Raw genomic sequence first — 20,168 nt, 5'->3', positions numbered from 1 at the left:
ATCTAAAAAATAATAATAATAAATGGATAAACAAAATAGAGAGAGACCTGTAGACAGGCATAAAGAACAAGCTGAAGAGGGATGGAGAGATGGGTGAAAGTTTTTTTAAACATCTGGCATGGCCATAAAAATGCATGAAACTCCTCAAGGCCTGTGTCTCCTGAGTCCCCCCTGGCCCTTTCCTCTTCTCTGCCCTCAGCAGCTGCTCTTCACTGCTGCTTTTGCAGGTTTTCTAAGCCCTGTCTGGTTATGGTCTTTCCCAATCTTACCTAGCCCTCTCAGCTCTTACAACCTGTTTGGGATGTGTTCTCTGGCTCTACCTCGGCCCTCTTCCTCAGAAAATGTTCTTTTTTTCTCCTGACAGCCATGCACCCAAAGACCCTGGGTAAGAAACACCTCCGAATTCACGTAAGCCCCAGTAAAATTCAGGTGTGTGGAGACCTGCGTCGAGAAGATCAGAGCGAGTGAGCAGAGAGAGAGTGTATGTGTGTTAGAACCGTCCAACCTGAAAGGTATAGCTTTTCATAGCAAAATATTTCCCCTTTTGTGCTGTGGCATGTTGGAAAGATCCAAGATCATCCTGAACATAAGGAGCCTGAGCCCTGCTGGGCTGGGCTTCTGTGTGGTCCCTCCCTGCCACAGGGCAGCTGCCTCGCCCCTCTTGCTTTCCCTTCCTGCTCTCAGCAAAACCACAACTTGCAGTCAGACAGTTGGGTTATCAGGCAGCGGTGCGCTCCCATGAAGTAGTGCCGTCGGTAAAAGGCAGAGTGATAAAGGATCCTAATGCACGTGTTTGTGCCCTGATCGATCTAATGTGTGGTTCACATCGCAACCTCAGAACTGTTCAGGAAGCTGAACAGTACTGTGTGTGGTCAGGATGAATGAGGAGAGGAACACGCGCCTCACTGTCGCGGCAGGTGCAGAATAATAGAACTTTCCTCCCTCCTTGAAGAAGGTACATGATGCAACTTTAGGAAGGAGTCCTCGTGGAGGATCATGGCTGGAACCCATTTTAAACCCAGCTTCCAGGTAGCAACAACAGGACTGCACTTTTTCTAGACCCTCTAGGATAGTCAACCCCTGTCTGTTTAGTTCATTTTAGTATCTCCACCAACTAGCCCAGAGGCCAGCATGCAGTAGACACTCATTAAATACATGTTGTATAAGTGGAACCACTTCAAGCACCCCAATGCCCTAACTTCTCCCTGCCTTTTGCACTTTATAATTTAAAAAAATAACTATTTCAATTCTTAGCACACACACAGTTGGTTCACTCAAAATAACCCGGGTAGCCTGGCAAGACAGAGGCTCAGAGGTCTCCAGCGTCGAGCACAGAATATCAGAACATGTGCATAGCGTTTATCATTGTTCAGATTCACGTTCCACCCCATGCCCCTGCCTTCAAAGGAAGACCCTGGACTTGGCATCGCTTTTCCTGTTGTATAGAGGATAACTTCCAAGGTTCTCTCCGTTTTAAAGCGGCAGTGCCAGAACTCTGTTGGAATTTTGGAAAAGTCTGAGCTAACCTGAGTTCAGACCAGGGCTCTGCCACTGAGAAATAACCTGGGTCGTATTCGCCATCTCTGCAGGCCTTGTCTTCCTCTGTAACAGGGAGTAACAGTACTGACCTTAAAGGGACCATTCTAGTGCAAAGACTGGGTTAAAGCAGGTAATTAAAAATAGGGTGACAGAGGAAAGTGTGTACCAATTAGATGCGCAAGAAATAATAGTGTGCTTCCACCCCGAGAGTGGAAACGGGGACACAATTTTGTGAAGATAGTAAAACTGTCAGTTGGTTATTTAGAATTTTTTGTCTGAAAATAAAGATTACATACATAATAAATCAGTATTTATAGTAACTTAATTAAAAGGGTATTTTACCAATATTAATCCTCGTGTCTGACATATGTATCTTCCGATGCACACACGCGTGCGCGCAGGCCTCTCCCTCCTCATTAGCCAGCTCGCGCCGGCAGCCTGCAGGAAGGCGGCAGACAGGGACCCAGGAAGCAAGGGCAAAGAAGCTCCCACTTCAGATGGTTTCTGAGATAATTTTCCCCTTCCCTCAGGCTGAGATATTCTGCCATCTGTTTTGATTAAACCTTTCAAAATTCAACTTGTGTTTTTCCTTCCATTCCTTTGAAATCTCCTTTAATTCAACGGTCTTTAGGCTTTCTTCTTTCCCTTAACCACCATCTGGTGCTTCTATTAAAAAAAGAAAGAGAGAAAGAAAAGAAAACACATACAACAAACACTTTGAGTTCCTTGGAAGAAAGGTCTAATGATGAGGATAATTTATTCCCATAGTGAGGCCCATTACTATTTCCATGGCAACAGACTGCGATGTCCTGAACATGGGACTTTGTGATCGTCACAAGAACAGGATGGCAAAAGGCCCTGTTCAGACTCTTTGTCCTTATGGGTTCTTTGGGGTAGTCAGCCTCGGTGGCCCCCAACGGTCTGCAGAGCTGAGTCCCCAGGCCCCAGCATGGCATTCAAGGCCTTCTCAGCCTGGTCTCATCATTTCAGGCTCGTCATCTGCCAATCCCAGGGCACCTGGCTGTTCTCTACAGCTCAGGGTGTCCTGCACCCATTATAGTCCTTCACTCCTCCGTGCCTTTGCCTCTGTTGTTTCTTCTCCTTCCAATGTCCTCCTTCCACTTCCCCTCTTTCTTTCTTTTTTTCAAAAGCTAATGAATCTTCCTTATTTAAAGGTTTAGCTCAAATGTCACCTTCCAGATGGTCCCTTCTGTGGCTCACCTAAGCAACAGATGTATCTCTCTTTGCTGTGCTCCCAGCATTTTGCTCGAACAGGTAGAATAACACCTAACTTTGTCTAAGGATCATGGTTATGTTTATATCTCCTTTATTTGAATTTGGATTATTTGCTGTTGGGATCCATGCCTGTTAATTTTTGTAGACCACCCAAACTATTTCACATGATTTCTCAAAACATCCTAAGGGCTAAGTGGGCAGACACTTTATCCCCATAGTACTGTAAAGAACACCAAGTTTTAGAAAACGTAAGTGACTTGGACAGGTAGCAAGCGGCAGAGCCAGAATCCTATTGGTAGATTGAAAAGAATGTGGAATTTCGGGTCAGGCATATTTGGGCTCACCTTAACCTTCCATTGCTCTCTAGCCTTCCATTTTTTCACCTGTAAAAGGAAGATTAAATGAAATCAGGGTTGTAAAGGTGCTTGGCACATAATTGGTATTCAAGTCATGTTGGTTTTCTTCTTTCCCTCATCAAAGGCTGCTTTCTAGAAGCATCTAGAAGCAAAATAAAAATTATTTTTCCATTTTTGTTTCCTAAATTTTTATTATGGGGCTGCAATTCAGATGAATGAGCAATCTTTCGGAGAAAATATTTGCCTTCATTCCCTTATCTGCAATCTGCTTTAATCAGAGAGGCTACCTAACAGACTTGTAAAAATTAAACGAAGCAATGTATGGATTCATGAAGCTCCCAGCACAGTGTCTGGCATGTGGAAAGTACTCAGGATGTTAGCAATTACATTGCTGTTACTAACGCATTATCTTTATCATGATCACTATTATCATTGTTTTTTGCATGGCAAAACAAAAGGCCTGTGAGAATTACAAAAATTAAGAAGATTGTCTCAAGACTCTGTCCTCATGCTTCTGTGACCACAGCTTGCCTTTTTACTCTAGTCCTCTGTGCAGTCATTTCCTTCTATAAGATTGGAGGTTTCAGATAGGGCTTCGGTGCCTTATCTGTGATTCTTTCTGTTGGGTGGACCTAAAACAAAGCCTTGCAGAGGAGAAGCCTTCAGTAAAATTTGGTCAAAAGAATGCTGAGTGATAATTTTCCAAACTGAGCACTAACACGGAAACAAAGCTCAGAAGCCTCTGAGTCTCTCATCAGCAAGATATTAATTTTCAACTGTGGCACGTTGGCTGGCAGAGCCATTTCTGTGCAGGTTGTACATGCCTGGAGAGATTACTAGACAGCTTTTTGATACTTTAGATACTTCAACTTGTAGCTTTTCCACATAGTCTTTCCTCATAGGACATAGACAATTCCCAGATTAGAAGACTGACCGCCCCTGATCTCAGGGCAATGTGGGAGGTCCTAAAGAAACTGTGTCCTGGAAGACATGTCCACCAGGCCCCAAGCACAGCCCCACCTGGACGATCTAGTGGTAGCATCAGATATTCGTTCGGCAAACATTTTGTTGAGCACCTTCTCCATTTTAGGCCCAGTATTGAGCTAAGCAATACCATGAAATCCTGTGTAGCACCCTGCGACCAAACCAACCACCTAGTGAGAAAAGATATCACTGCCTTCAGATAAGGGAAGTATGGCCCAGAGTGTTTAAGTGACTTACCCCAATATCACACACATAAGTAAGAGAGGAAGAATTTAAATTTAGACCCAAGTCTCTGAGACCCAGAGCTCATACACTTCCCCTGATGCGTCCCCCTGGCTCCCAGGGCGACCTGCAGATTCCCTAAGATTCATTGTTGGTGATCACATCCCAGTAGCAGGTGTTGGTCAGTCTGGCCCCTTTCTTGCTGTCAATCATGCTAGGGTTAGGATTACGGTTAGCTTTGCTAGCTCTCCTCTGGCCACCGCTTAGAGTATGGCCTCCGGGCTGTGCCTTCATAGGAACAGGCAAGGCCTGCAATGCTCAGGGTGCACAGGGTCAAAGGGAGGAGATTTGTGGTGTGTCCTGCAACACCTTCCCTTTTAGAACTCCCCCCTTTTTTCCTTTGCTACAGCTGGGGCGGGGTGGGGGGTATTGATTCTGACTCACCACACACTTGGAGAGCCTCTGACTCATCTCAGCTCTGGTGTTCTTCCAACTCTGCTCAGAACACTGTGGGGGCCCTTCCCCAGCGGGCCAGGAGCAGCCAGCCCCATTCAGATGTGCATGGTCCAGCCCTAAATGACACCAAGTTCATTAGCAAATTAGACACACACACAAGAATCAAAAACTCCCCAGCAACCAACGGGGCTTCGGCAAGTTTTAGACTGTGCCGAAGCCAAGGTTAATGTGCAATACCATTAGAATTAATTAACTGCTTTGCATTCAAGCATATAGCTTACATTTACATTGGCAGAGTCGTCGATAGTTAAAAGTTAATTTTTAAGTTTAAAAACTTACAGAAGTTAACTATAAATGCTAAGTGTGAGTAGTTGAAAGTTAACCATAATTTTTTAAAAAGTTAACTATACGTTAAAAGAAAAAAATTCTCTTTATTCATTATTTTATATAGCTGTATAATAAAATATCCTTCTGGGCTTTGAGCATTTGTAAGAGATCACATTTATCAAAAGAAAAGAAACAAACTTTAATTTAACAGCTCAAAGAATTACCCGTTGGCTGTTCCTATATAGTAAATGGCAGGTGTTCCTTCAAGTGCATGAAGGGCTCCAAATCCATTGCTAGTCTATTCACTATGCAGTAATTCCATTTCAAAAGAGAATTTTGCATTTGGCAGAATTTTGGCATTGCACTGCCCTTTCCTTCCACGAGCCAGTTCTGGTTCACTCCCCAGCAGGGCTGTTCCCTGTTTCTTTATTGTCAAGAGTGCTCTGACCCATCCTCTGAGAGCTTTGCCTACTCTAACTGGAAAACTTCCATTTCCAACATTTATCACCCTCTGTGAGGTGGTTTTAATATTAGCATCAAAAATGGTCTCCTCCTGCAGTGTGTATCCTGTAGAACAGCAATGAATAACTTCCGTTTGGGGAAAGCTGGCTTTATCTGTACTTTTTAGAACAGGTGTCTGTATGTTTTGATGACCCCCCCCCCCCCCATCCAGAATGTCTTCCCACATGACTTGACACCAAGCTTCTTGTTTTCTATCTGGCACCTTCTAGATTACTTACTGGACCTCTGATATGCTTATTTGCAAAAATATGTTATAGGCTGGTGTTAGGGTTTTTGTTATCTCCCTTGGTTACATTTTTGAAAATGTTTCCTAGTGATTTGTGTTCTGCAAAAAATGAAACTGAGCCCTGGTTGTGCAGAAACTTGATAATCTCCTCCCTGGAGAGCTCTCCCTGGCTCAGCCTCCTGAGGACCCGGCCACTGAGATCTTCCCCGCACCATGCTGGCCCTCAGCACCTGTTTTAGAGGTACATGGGAACCAGGGAGTTGTAGGACAAACGATGTTTTAGGATTTAAAGGGAGAAGGAGCCGCCTACATTGACTTCAATCCTGTGCTGAGGCTGTTGCAGCCCCGCCTCCGAGCTGCATGTGTTCTGGCTTTTAGCAGGATTGGTCTCCCAGCTCCGCTCTGCAATGTAAAGCCCCATTGCCCACTGCAAGTCTTAATGAAAAGCAGCTCATAAGCAAGTTACGTAACCTAATTGTAATCCAGGGATCAGCGTGGTTATATTATTTGAAGACATAGCATCCATTTTCCATGACCTGATTTTGAAAAGAAACCCAGGGAAGAAAAAAAAAAAAACACTCAGTTCAGCACTTGGCTCCCTGTGCTCATTCTAATGAGAACGCTTGTAAATAATTTAAAAACAATGACTTTTGAGAACATTAATCCCAACTTAGCTCAGGGTTATATCTCAAAGCAGCTTCAGCTGCTTAAAGCAAATTATAAATGATCATGAAACATGGAGCTTATTTTTGCAGACAATTTAGTCATTTAGTCAGTTTAATTTCCTCATCAAGTCAACACACGTGGAACACAGACTAGAGGCAAGATGCTGGGGACTGCTAAGGTGCGGGAGCCCTGCTCTCAGGAAGCTTAAAGTCTGGTTAGGGTTAATAATAGTGTATCATTGCTGGTTCATTAACGGAAACAAATGTACCATAGTAATGGAAGATGCAGGAAAAACAGGGTTGGTGGTCGGTGGGGGTTTTACAGTAACTGTGCTATCTTTGCAACTTTTCTGTAAATCTAAAACTATTCTAAAATTAAAGTTTTGTTTTTAAAAACCTGGATGGGGAAACAGTTGGGCTCACAAATAGAAACACATGTATGCTTGTTGCCTAGTTTATAGAAATTAAACCAGGCCTGCCTAACAGGCAGCTTCATACTGTTTCATTAACCTCAGAAGCACAGAGCTTGATTAATCATAGTCCTGATTCATGATAGTGTGTCATGATTCAAGGCACATGATTGGGACTTTGGTCCTCACATAAACTTAATTTAGTTGATTTATACCGTGTGTATTATAATAATATAATAAATCACTCACGGACCCACCTTCTAACCCAAGAACTGAAAGCCTTCCGTGACTTACATTCACCTATGTGTTCCTCACACATCCCATCCCCCAACCGTTCCTCTGTGACAACCACCTCTTAAAATTTGCTTTTATCATACCTTTGCTTTTCTTTACATTTTATTACACATATGTGTGGGCCTAAATAACATGCTAGTTTTATTTGTTTTTTTAATTTATCATATTATATGTTATTTTCTGGGCCTTACAGGCAAAGAAAAAATATGACTTATACACTAATTCCATGTCCATTAGGATTTGATCTGGCTGTACCATAAAATCCAAGTTAACTGGATTAAGCACGCACATAGAGCATCCAGTGATGAGAAGCCTCGGACTGGTAGGTCAGGTCCACAGCGCTGTCCTGGATTCAGGCTTCTTCCAGCTTTCCAATTCCCTGTACCTAGGGTGTGATCTTTATCTTCATGGTCCAAAAGCGCTGCTCAACTTCCAGCCATTATATCTGCTTCCCAGTCAGTAAGCAGGAGAAGGAAAGGAAGGAAAGTGTGCATCTTCCATTGAAGGATCCTTTCCCCGAATTGCACGTGACACTTCTAATTATATCCCATCAACCAGAAGGCAGGCACATGGCTCCATCTAGTTTCAAGGGGGTTGGAAAATGTAATCTTCATTCTAAGCATCCCTGTCGTCAGCTAAAAATTACGAGTTCTATCACTAAAGAAGAAAGGGAATAAAGCTTTTGAAGACACTTAGTCTCTGAGAGGATTGTCACAGCTAAAGTGAGAACAGAAAGGAAACCAACCCAACAAGGGTTTATGCTGAGAAGTATAAAGAAAAAGTGAACACTGCTATATCACCACCCAGTGATTACCACTGTTAACCTATATTCCTTCACACTTTTTCATGTATATATACGACCACATATATATATCTCCAGTATACCCATAACTATACCTTTATTTATATAAATGAATCCACACAGTTTTAAAGGGACTAGTTAAATGATTGGGGTAAGTCAAAGGGAAAGATGGCTATGTTGTTTCCTCCTTTGAACAATAAACTCCATGGGAAATGTAACACTGGAGCAACGAGAGGGAAGAGCAGAATGTGCTCTGTAATTGAGGTTTTATATTTCTGAGTTGCTAATTGCAAACTATGCATAATTTTCTGTAGATTAAAATTCTTATGTGGGATGTTTTGTTTCTGACAATATGAGATAGTAAGCTATTGTGGACCAACTAACTCTCACTTCAAATATATTAAAATACTATATAAAAATACTACAAAAGTTTAATCACATAGTCAAGACTGAGAGAAAGAAAAAAAGAAAGGAAAACCACAGATGTTGAAAAGAAAAAATAAGTTCCAAAATCAGAGAAGTAAACTCTAGTTATCTTGTAGTAGCCTGATAAAATAGGATACTAGACCTGGATATAAGGGCCTAGGGCTGGAGGCTGGGGATTGAACATTTATACAGGGAAAAAAATACATGACTCTCAACTTGAGAAAGCCAGGGAGTTAGAACAGGGACTTTGTGAGGATGGTCTATTAAGTTCATGGCAAGGGAACGAAAAAACAAAATTATCCCAATGGCCCACAGAAGTTCAAAGAAGCTCTGTACCTCATACTAGAGAGATTAAATTTCCAGTGGGGGAACAAAAACTGAGAATGTGGGATCCATAGTTTTAGTGCCCTTATAGTGCAGAAATCCCCAAACTGGTCCGTGATCCATAAAATTTTCAAACGCTGGCAAAAGAAAATGGAAAACATCAAAGCAGAGTGATTCCTACAGTTCAAGGCACTAAGAAAAAAAGAACATCCTCTATCCACCCCCCCATAAATGAGCTCGTCATATACAAAAGAGATGAAGAGGAGAACCAGCATGAAGCAGAGCTCATACACGTAACAACGGGAAGAATTTGTGTGCTAAGAACTGGATATAATAGCAACTCAGAAAGAGAATACTAGCTAAGTTAAGTTGATTAAGGAGTTGACTCAAAAGCATAACTCTTACAAGGAAAAACTGATAAGCTGGACCGCATCAAGATTTCAAGCTTCTGCTCTGCATACATCCTGTGAAGACAATGAAAAAAGAAGCTGCAGATTGGGAGAAAATGTTTGCAAACTACATACCCAACAATGAAACTGGATGTAGAATACATAGAAAATCGCCAAAAGATATGAATAGATATTTCACCAAAGAAGACACACAGAGAACAAGCACATGAAAAGATGCTAAACATCATCAGCCACTAGGAAAATGCAAAGCATCACGACTATGCAATGTCACCGCACACCTGATGGAGTGCCCGTGCGGATGTGAAGAAACCGGGTCGCTCCTGTGATGCTAGGAATATTCAATGATACAGTCACTCTGGAATACAGTTTGGTTATTTCTTTTGAAACTAAAGATGCAATTGCCACAGGACCCAGCAATTGAACTCTTGGGCATTTATTTCAGAGAACTGAAAACTTACGTTCACACAAAACTGTACGTGAATATTCATAACAGTTCTCATATTAGCCCAAACTGGTGAATGGTTAAACAGCTATGGAATATTTATACCACAGTATACTACTGAGCAATAAAAAGGAGCAAAGTATTAACATAATGTTAACTGACACACAACTTGGATGGATCTCCAAGGACTTATGCTGAGTAAAACAAGCTACTCTCAAAGGTTACATTCTGTATTACTCCATTTATATAACCTGCCTAAAATTGCAAAATTATGGAAATGGAGAAGAGGTTTGTGGTTGCCGGGGGTAAAGAACAGCGCAGGAGAGAGAGGGAAGTGGGTGTGGCCCTAGAGAACAGCCGGAGCCTGGCAGTGATGGGATAGTTCTGTATCTTCTGTGGTGGTTACACAAAGCTAGGCACGTGATAAGATTGCACAAACTACACACACACACGCACGAGCACACACACACACACACACACACACACACTTGTGTGCTTATAAAATAGGTAGAATCTGAGTTAAGCAAATGATCAAAGATATACAGAAAGGAAAGAAGCCATGATGGTGAAAACCTAAGCAGATTTTTCAGATAAAGTAAATGTGTTAGAAATAAAATATTGTCACTGGAATTAAAAGTTTAAAAGGCAAGTCAAACAGCATATTAGACATAGTTGAACAAAGAATTTGTTACCTAGGAAACAGAGTTGAATAAATCACACAGAATGTGGCAGAGAGGGATTAAAGAGATGGAAAATGCATGAGAGAAGTTAAGGGATACAGAGGACACATTGAGAAGACACTACATACGTCTAATAGGAGTTCCTGAGGGAGGAAATGGAAGGGGGGCGGGCAGCGAGGCAGTGCTCAGAGATTATAGATCAAAATTGTCCACATTTAAAGAAAGATGGTAAGTCCTCACAGGGAAGGACCAGACAGGAAAAAAAATCCACACACAAATGACGGTAAACTACTGAAAACCAGAGATAAAGAGAAAGTCTTAAAAGCAACCACAGGGAAAGGACATATTACTACAAAAAAAAAAAAGCTATTAGACTGACAGCATATTTCTCATTAGCAACAATAGGGCCTTAAAGACTAGATTAATACCCTCAAATAGCTAAGAGAAAATAACTATTTCACTTAAAATTATACACATAACTAAAGTGGTTTTTTAAATAACACCAAAATGAGGTCATTTTCAGACAAACAGAAAAAAGTTTACTGCTCACAGGCTATCACTGGAAGATCTGTGACAATTATGCCTTCCTGGAGGACCAGAAGAAAGAAACTGAAACAAAAAAGAGAAATGAGATGCAGAGAGAGAGAGAGAGAGAGAGAGAGAGAGTTTAGAGATAATTTGGTAAACACGGACATTAAATCTACACAAATATTAATTGTAAAAACACCATCAATAATATTGAAGGTTGATGGAGAGGGGGGTAGAAACAGGTATTACATAAAATACCAAAAATAACATGTGAAATGGGGGGTGAGGTGACCAAATTTACAGAATCTAAAATCTCTGTATTGTTTGTTGAAGAGGATAGGACTCTCCATTAACTTAGTAAACATTTTTAAGGCAACGGTTCATGTTAAATATTAACAATAACAAAGGAAGGCTTCTAAAAGTGTAGATGATGATACATAACGTCCAAACCGATAGAGAAAAGGGAGGACTTGAAACAGTCAAGACAACAGATGACAGAAAAAGGGAAACAAAGAAAGAGTAAACAGGAAATACAGATTAACTTGCTGAAATTAATACCAAATATATCAGTGATCACAATAAAAGAAAAGGTATCATATCTCTCGATTAAAAGTCAGCAAGTCTCAGATTGGATTTTAAAAACAACAAAGTCGTGGCATATGCTGATGAAAACAAAGAGATAAAAAATACTAGGAAAATAGACATTTTTCAAAAGGTGGTATGCGAACATTATTATTACACAAGTATTTTACAACTGACAATGTCTAAGATTCAGCAAAATATGGCAGACAAACTTCTGGTAAGGTTAATCACTGAAAAAAGAGAAGGCACAGATAAGCAATATTGAAAACGATATGAAAATGTAACTATAAGACAATAAAAAATTTGAAAACAAGTGACATGGATTTTTAAGATAAATGATTCAATTTAACTTAAAATATTACTAGAAAATATTACTATAATCATAAAAGAAATAGAATAATATTGAAATCTACCACAAAGAAAACATGAGGTTTATATTATTTTACAGGATAGTTCAAGTCTAGAAATAAACTCAGAAATAGAAAGTTCATTTTAGGAGGCTAGTAAAACCAGACAATGACTGTACAAGAAATGAAAATATAAGTCAATCTTGGTTGTGAATATAAATGCAAAAAACCCTAGACAAAATAACGGCCATCCAGGAAGGTAGTTTTCTAAAAAATTGTGACCAGTCGAGTTTATCACACAAATACAATGATGAATTACCCTAAGAAACATCGATTATTTCATTTCAGCACATTAATAAGTTAAAGGGAGGAAAACCACACAATCATCTCAGAGGATACAGGAGGAACATTCAATAAATTCAACATCCACTTACGATTTTTTAAAAACCCACAAAACTCTTAGCTAACTAGAAATAGAAGGAGACTTCCGAACCTGAAAAGGAGTAATTTACCAAAAACCTACAGCAAACATTAAAGTCAATGGTGAAATGTTAGAAATATTCCTAAATTCAGGGGACAAGACAAGGATAACCATTATCACCACTTTTAGTTAACATTGTCCTGGAGGTCTTGTGCAATGAACAAATAAAATGTGTAAGAATTAGAGTCAAAACTATGACAGCATATTGTTTAGAAGCAAAATACCCCAGCATGTTAATCATAGTTGTCTTGAATTCTCAGTCTGGTAATTCCGCCATCTCTGCCATAGCTGAGTCTGGTTCTGATGCTGGCGCTGTCTCTTCAAACTGTGTTTTTTGTCTTTTAGTGTGCCTTGTATTTTTTTTTGGTTAAAATCCAGACACTATCTATGGACAAAAATGACTGGGGTAAACAGGCCTAGAGTGTGCAGTTTTATATGTATCTGGCTGGGAGTTATGCTGTGTTTGCTGTTTGCAAGAGCTGTAGGTGTCAGGGGCTAAAGTGTCCTCTGGTGTCCTTACTTCTGTCTGCCCTGTTGTCTTTGGGTTTCTCTGGAGACTTCTTCTTAAATAACGTCTGAGACACACAATTCTTTCAGCTATTATGCAGAGGTCTTTGGGATGTGGGTCCAGAGGGAGGTGGGAAGTATTTTATATGAATACTTGAATAAGTATAAAATCAGACTTTCAGTGAGTCTATGCCCCTGGGCTGTAACCTTCACACGTGCTCCTCAGTTTTGTTGTTTTGTTTTGTTTCTCCCCCCCCCACACACACACACACTTTGGTAAGACAGGAAGGTTAGAGGAAGCTGGAGTTGGGTATTTCCCTTCCTTCGGGTTGGTTAGTCTTTTGTAAAACCCTGGTCCGTTAGGCTCTGGTAAAGTAAGCTTCTCTTGAGGGCGGCCTTGTGAAGACCAGAGTGCTCTGGGCACATTTCAAAACAAAATTTAAATGGTTGTACCAAGACACCAAACCCACCGGTAAGAGGCGAGTTCTATGTTGGCCAGGTTGTGGAGAAATAGGATCTCTCTCACACTGCTGCTGGTGTCTAAAAGAGCAAATCTCTTTAAAGATCAGTTATGTGCTACCTAGTAGAATTGAACACGGTGGAAGCGCTAGGGTCTAGAACATGTAAGAGTGCTATTCGCCTTTTTCAAAGTGCTATTTGTACAGATGATGCAAAAGCAATTGTGGGTAAAGCTGCTGATTTAGCACCAATCAAGGCCATGGTACCAAACTGCCCTGGTTGTCACTGTATACTTTACTCTCAGGCGCTGGAAATGAAATCAGCATCATCACCATCATCATCCAGTGTCACTTAAGAATTCTATTGATGAAGCAGTGAAATTTATTAATAAATTTTATTAAATCTCAACTCTGGATACATGCGTGTTTTTTTTTAAATATTTTTTTATTGACTTCAGAGAGAGGAAGGGAGAGGGAGAGAGAGAGAGACACATCAATGATGAGTCAATGATCAGCTGCCTCCTGCACACCCCCTGCTGCAGATCGAGCCTGCAACCAGGGCATGTGCCCTGACCGGGAATCGAACCACAATCTCCAGGATCCTAAGTTGATGCTCAACCGCTGAGCCACACCAGCCAGGCTGGAGTACATGTCTTTTTAATGTTAATATTCCATGTGATGAAATGGAAGATACACATAAAGCACTTCTGCACACCAAGGTATGATGGGTCTCTCAAGGAAACAAACACACGTGCGTTTCGCTGAGCTCCGAGCTGAGCTAGCTGTTTTTTTCATGGAATGCCATTTCTAGTTGAAAGGAAGACTGACAAACTATGGTTGTTCAGACTTGGGATTTTGGCAGGCATTTTCTCATAAATGAACAAAGTGAGCCTGTCACTTCAAGGAAAGCAACTGACTGCATCTGTTGCCAATAAGAAATTTTGAGCTTTCGAGCAAAAGTTAGAATTTTGGAAAACTTATGTCTACTGCCATGACCTTGACAATTTCCCAATTTTTAAAAACTTGTATGATTAAATCTGTGCTGACAAAAATAAATGTGCTTTTTTGATATTGTGTAATGAAATGTCAACATTGGTAAGACATGTATAATTCAGTGGACCAATATTTTTCAAAAGACTAAGAAAGATCAATGGGTTTTAGTGATACAGAATATGAGAAGTTCATTGATATTGTTTCAGAGTCCACATTACAACTAATCTTTAAGAAACTACTACTTGTTTACTTTTGATTTAGTATCTTTGATGAAAAATATCCAAAATAATCTAAGAAGGTTATTAAAATACTCCTCCCTTTTCCATCTACGTATCTATGGGAGGCCTGTTTTTCCTCAGATACTTCGACTAAGACAACATTTTGCAACAGATTGAACAGAGAAGCAAATATAAAACTCCAGCTGATTCCTATTAAGCCAAGCACTAAAGAGATCTACAAAAATGCAAACCAATGACCTTCTCGCTAATATTTTTGTTTGATAAATGTAGTTATTTTTCACTAGAAAACATGTTACTTATGTTAAAATGCAATGGGTTTATTATCGTTATTTGTATGTGAATAGTAAGTAAATATTTTGAAATTTTCTGTTTTAACTTCACCACAAATATCAATAAGCATAATTCACATAAACAAAAGCTGTTTGGGGTCCTTAATAATTTCAACAGTGTAAAAAGATCCTGAGAGCAAAACTTTGAGAAACATTGTCCTAGTGAAAAAAATCTCCCATATGTTCCCCAAGAGACATGTGCAAGACTATTCATTGCAATGTTTGTGATTCAAAAAAAAAAAAAAAAAAATTAAATCACTTCATGTCTATCAGGAAGGGAATAGATACATTTTGATACAGCCATATAATAAAATACCTCTCTGAAGTTAAAACAAATGAGCTAGAGTTATGGGTGGATGGGGAGAAATCTTAAGATCTTGCAAAAGGGTGAGGTGCAGAAGGACACCACTTACATTTCACAAAATCAGAGCAAAAGGTATTACTGCTATGGATACACCCATATGTAGTACGATTACGCCCCCTTGGATATGGATACACAGGAAGCTACAGCCCCAGGATGCCAGGGGGGAGTGATGAGTGGGTCCAGGAAAAGCAAGGGGGCTCGAATGTGGTACATGCAAATTATTTTTAAAAGACGCGAAGTCCATAGGGCACAAAGTTAGCGTGTGCTTATCTGGGCCGTAGGTACTGCTCTGTACACATCTATTCATTTGAAACATTCCAGTATTAAAATAGACTTATTTTTAAATGCCTCTGCATTTGCTCTCCTAAAGAAAAATCCAAAGGTCTGGTTCCCAGTGGGACACATTCTCCCCATCCAGGGCTGGACGGCCAGCTGTCCTGCTTTTTGCCGGCTGCTAGCTGACCCTAATAGATGACTTGGGATATTTGAATGGTAATAATGTCTTTTCTGTCTGCAAAGCTCTTGATCCTGGGTCCTCGGTCATGGCTGCAAAGGAAATTCTCCCTCAGATTTCGTACAGAACTCCTGCAGCTGTCAGGCAGGGCAAGGCGCCAGCATACCCAGAGTACAACTTGAGCGGCATCAGCACAGTTCCCGCTTGGGGCAGGCCTCCCAGCGCCGAGTATCCTGTTCCTTTTCCCTTTCCTTCTGCAGCCAGAGAGCCAGCCTTTGATTCATGTGGCGATGATGTCACGTAGCCTGCTGGGTGTAGCTGGGCTCTGGGCATGCATCTGGGAGGCACCTAATTCCCCTAGCACTCCCTGGAGCCTCCTGAGCCCCACTGGATAATTTCATGGTAGCACTGAGATGATATTTTTACCTTCAAGTTCACAGATTCGGCCCAGAGCTGCTGAGCTTCCTGGAATTTTTATTAAGAATACCCTCAGCAATAATTTTCAGACTTCATAGCCTCCACTCTGGAGAGAGCTTGATATTCTGGTTTTGTTTCTGTTTGAAGAGCATATGCCCAAAGGAATTGTTCGTGTCCCAGATTCAACACAGCTGTTAATTAGAGCTGAGAACACTTGGTTGACCCCTGTGTGGCTAATTGCTAGAATTGAGAAGCGTCTCTAAGGGCCTCATATGATAACAACTGAAAATTGTACTGAGCATCACCTAACGCTTCTGGAACCAGTTCAGGATGGGAAGCAATCGGCTCCCTGCGGTTCCTGGCACGGGAAAGGCAGCTATGTGCTGAAGGAGCAGTATTAAGGATTCTCTTCAGTGATTAAAACACCCACATTTCACTTTGGATGTGTGACTGGAGGCAGTGTGCTTGGGAGGGCTCATCAGAGAGCTCAGAACTGTGCAGCGGAGCACATGTGGCCTACTTCTCAGTGCTTCGACCAGTCCTCTAGCATCTCGTCCTGGTTCCAGCACCGCCACCACCTCCAGGACAGTTCTGAGGGACAGGGCGTGAGATGACTCCTGTTGAGACCCTGGACCAGCTTCTGAGGTGCAGCCTGCTGCGATCGTTCTATTTCCCCATCTTAAAATAACAACAGTGTCTAGCTCTAACAATGAGAAAAAGGCATGGAAATCACCCAGTTTCCCCCCAGTACATGAGTGGTGATCACTTCCCCTCCCTCTGTTTGCTCTGTGGGCAGAGAAGACAGTGGAAATAATCGGAAACAGAGAGGTGGGCTGCCACCGAGGGTGAGAGCTGGGCCTGGGTGGGAAAGAAGAACACATAAGGAGGTAAGAAAATTCAAGCTAAAAATCAGAAAGAAGCCCAGGGGGAAAGTGGTGAGGGGGAGAATGGAGAGACAACATGGGGACAGGAGGAGCATGAAGGGGGAAGAGGAACGTAGGCGAGGAAAGGAAAAGATGGGCCAAAAAGAGCAGTCACAGAGGTGGCCCCCCCTCTCTCCCCAGGCCCCGGGAGAGAGTGGGAACCGGCCGAGCTGACCGTGAGTATCTTGCCCTTCTCAGCCAAGAGGCGCAGAGCATGTTCCAGATAGCTTAGTGCTCTGGCTGACTCCACTTTCTTGGCCTGGTCCAAGGAAGGTCGCCTAGAGCCAGCAGTGTAAGGAGAGATTTATGATCCCTTTTCCAGAAGAAATCCAAACCGTGGGTCCAATTCTAGGAAGTGACAGCAGCCGAAAGCAACCTAGAGTCAGCCTCGTCCAGAGCTGGGGAGGGAAAGACCCAAAGGGAGTGGAGGAAAAGGGACTGATTTCATCTTCTTCTAGATCCAGATAGCTGATGAGGGCACCCTGCTCCAGGGACAGCTGGGGGCCCCACATATCTCGAGTTTCCAATTGGGCCTTTCTCCGCTATTGCCCAAATAGGCCGAGCACACAGGGCACCTCCACATCTGCATGCTAGCGAGGGGTCTGGAGAAAGTCAGGGCGAATTCACAGGCGAGGTGGGGCTGGAGGGTAAGCGGAGGCCTGGAGGTGAATATGTCCAGAGGCGGCCGCGCCTGACCTGGATGAACTGACAAGGCTGCCCTCACTCGTTACAGACTGAGCACGGTCCTTTGCGCCATACATTTACATGGAGCTTCATATTCAGAGACTCTTCATATAAATTTTCATAACTGCTCCTCACAAGGCTTTTAAGAAATATGTTTCATTTTCAGAATTGGGAAATATCTTAGATTTTATATAGTCCAGGCTCCACGCATTACATTTGAGTAAATGGTTCCCAAAGAGGTGGAGTGACTAATTTGGGGTTATGCAGTTAAGTAGCTCCAGGACTCAGTTCTTATTATGCTACTTCAATGGACTTACCAAAACCGTATAAATGCAATTTTGTCTTCATTTATGTGGAATTATTTCCTATCATAGAGACCTATGCTTAAAAAGAACAATTTATGTTTTATTTCCTCATAGTAAAAGAAATATATGATTATTACAAGAAGTTTAGAAAATACAGGTAAGCTAAAAACTTAAAATCACCTATAATCACAGCACCCAGTTCATCAACTATTTGAAAATCATTAAAGGTACGTATCATCTCCACTTGACTCTTACATACGGCAGCTTTACTTCAGGAGCAAACATCTCCAGTTCTTTTTAAGGAGAAGCATGTCAGGCAGAATACTATGATGGAAAAGGCATACGATTTGGAGGCCAAAGGTCTAGGTTCAAGCCCTGGTCAGTCATTACTAGCTGTGAGATCTTCCATAAGCCAATCAACTTTCCTGCACTTTGGTTTCTCACTTGCAAAATAATGGGGTTTCCGTGATCTACTTCTTAGCTTGCTAAAATGTCTTTTCTAGGACTTCAAAATCAAGCACTGTAAGCTTAGAACAGTTCATTAAAACAAAACAAAACAGCATCTGATATTTTTAAAGGAATGCAACAACATGTTGAAATAGGCCTCTTCCTTTCTCAGGGTTTTGGCTGAGGCTCCAAAGCTGAGAACAATAGATTTATGTCTCCCCCACTCACACACATCCTAAGTGAGATACAAGACTGTCTAGGCAAGACTTGCACAGAGAGTGGCCTAGAGCTGGTTCCGCCAATACGTTACCTTCATACACCTCCAGGCTTTGCAAGAGAACGCTAAGAGCAGGGACCCGGAGGCTGCCTTCTGATTCTAATGTCTCTAATGAAAGGCTGGCTGGTGGAACCTTGGGCAGCAGAGCAAAACCAGTGGGTCCCAGAAGAAACAAGCTGCACTTGCAGAAACAATAGAGAAGTTTGTGCCATGAAACATGACGAGGAGAGTTGGGCTTGAGTTATTTTATAGACTCTAAGAGGCTCTTCTAGATGATTCCAACAGAGGAGACACTGTGTGGGGTGGACTGCAGGAATCCCCATGATAAAAGGGAAATTTTAAGGGCCTAGTTGAAGTGGGCATTGTCCAAGCAATGCTATCGTAGGATATCCCAGGGAGGAAGGATCTCCAAACAAATCCTCAAACGTCCCCTCTAGAGAAAGACCCACTAGATCTGCCATTCCCAGAGGGCTCTATGATTACAATGGCAAGGGCCACAGAAGACCTTGCCTCTTTTTTTCTTGAATATGTTTTTATTGATTTTAGAGAGAGAGGAAGGGAGAGGGAGAGAGAGAAACATTGATGTGAGAGAGAAACATCAATTGACTGCCTCCTGCATACCCTCTATTGGGGATCGAGCCCAAAACCCAGGCATCTGCCCTGACCAGGAATCAAACTGGCGACCTTGTGGTGCATGGGATGATGCTCAACCAGCTGAGCCACACTGGCCGGGGTGCCTCTTTTTTTCTAATCCCCACCCCCTCTCTCCTGGGCCCAGCTAATGCAAGAGAAAGTGAAACAGAGAGAGAAGAAATGACTATGAACCCCTTCTTTATCGTGTTTGCAAGTCCAGTTGTGGTCCACACTAGTGAAGGAGAGAACTTTAATTTGGATAAGAAACTGAAGTTTTGATATTAGAATGGATTGAACTTTTCAGTACCTGAAAGTAAACAGAAAACCATGGGTAGAGGAGAAAGATTTGAGAGAACAGTCTTTAAGGGCCAGTCATAAGACAGAACAGAATTGTTTCTGTTTGAATCCTCCCAAGTCCAGCTTGTTTAATATACTAGTTACAGGAAGATAACTTTGGTGAGTTGGGGGAGAACTGATTGCAAGGGTGGGGGCGGGGGTGGAGAGACTGGTGCCCAGATCCAGTTAAGAGGCTGTTGTTTGGAAATCAGGCAGGAAGGCAATGGGGGCTGAGGATATTTCTGAGGTGAATCTGGCAGGAATTAATGAGCACTTAGAGGTGGGACAGAAGTAAGGTGGATGACTCACACAAGCTTCTAAAGTTTCTAGCCTGACAGACTGGAAGACGGTGGTGACTTGATGGATAGCCATGCCACTTCTACAGCTAAGTATGTGTTCTAGAAAGATCTCACACTTAGGTCAACGATGCTGCATTTTTGGAACACTTCAAGTGAGTTCTTACTGAGCCAATGGTATCTGAGCCAATTTATGAGTCATATAAAAAAATCAATCTCATTACTTTTCATTTATCCATTTTTCATT

At 41.8% G+C, this 20,168-nt stretch overlaps 1 long non-coding RNA gene across 1 annotated transcript in view; it reads right to left on the bottom strand.

The window, feature by feature from the left end:
• Positions 1-20,168, bottom strand: part of LOC308566652 — a 70,389-nt gene that overhangs the window by 7,579 nt on the left and 42,642 nt on the right. Inside the window, exons 6-8 of the long non-coding RNA XR_014000212.1 lie at positions 4,782-4,909; positions 3,120-3,158; positions 1,882-2,205 (exon numbers count right to left, since the gene is read on the bottom strand). This is a non-coding gene — a long non-coding RNA (uncharacterized lncRNA). The remainder of the gene's footprint in view (positions 1-1,881; positions 2,206-3,119; positions 3,159-4,781; positions 4,910-20,168) is intronic.

Source organism: Miniopterus schreibersii, assembly GCF_964146895.1.
Source record: "Miniopterus schreibersii genome assembly, chromosome: 13".
NCBI classification, from domain to species: Eukaryota; Metazoa; Chordata; class Mammalia; order Chiroptera; family Miniopteridae; genus Miniopterus; species Miniopterus schreibersii.
This window is presented reverse-complemented; position numbering and strand designations above follow the sequence as displayed.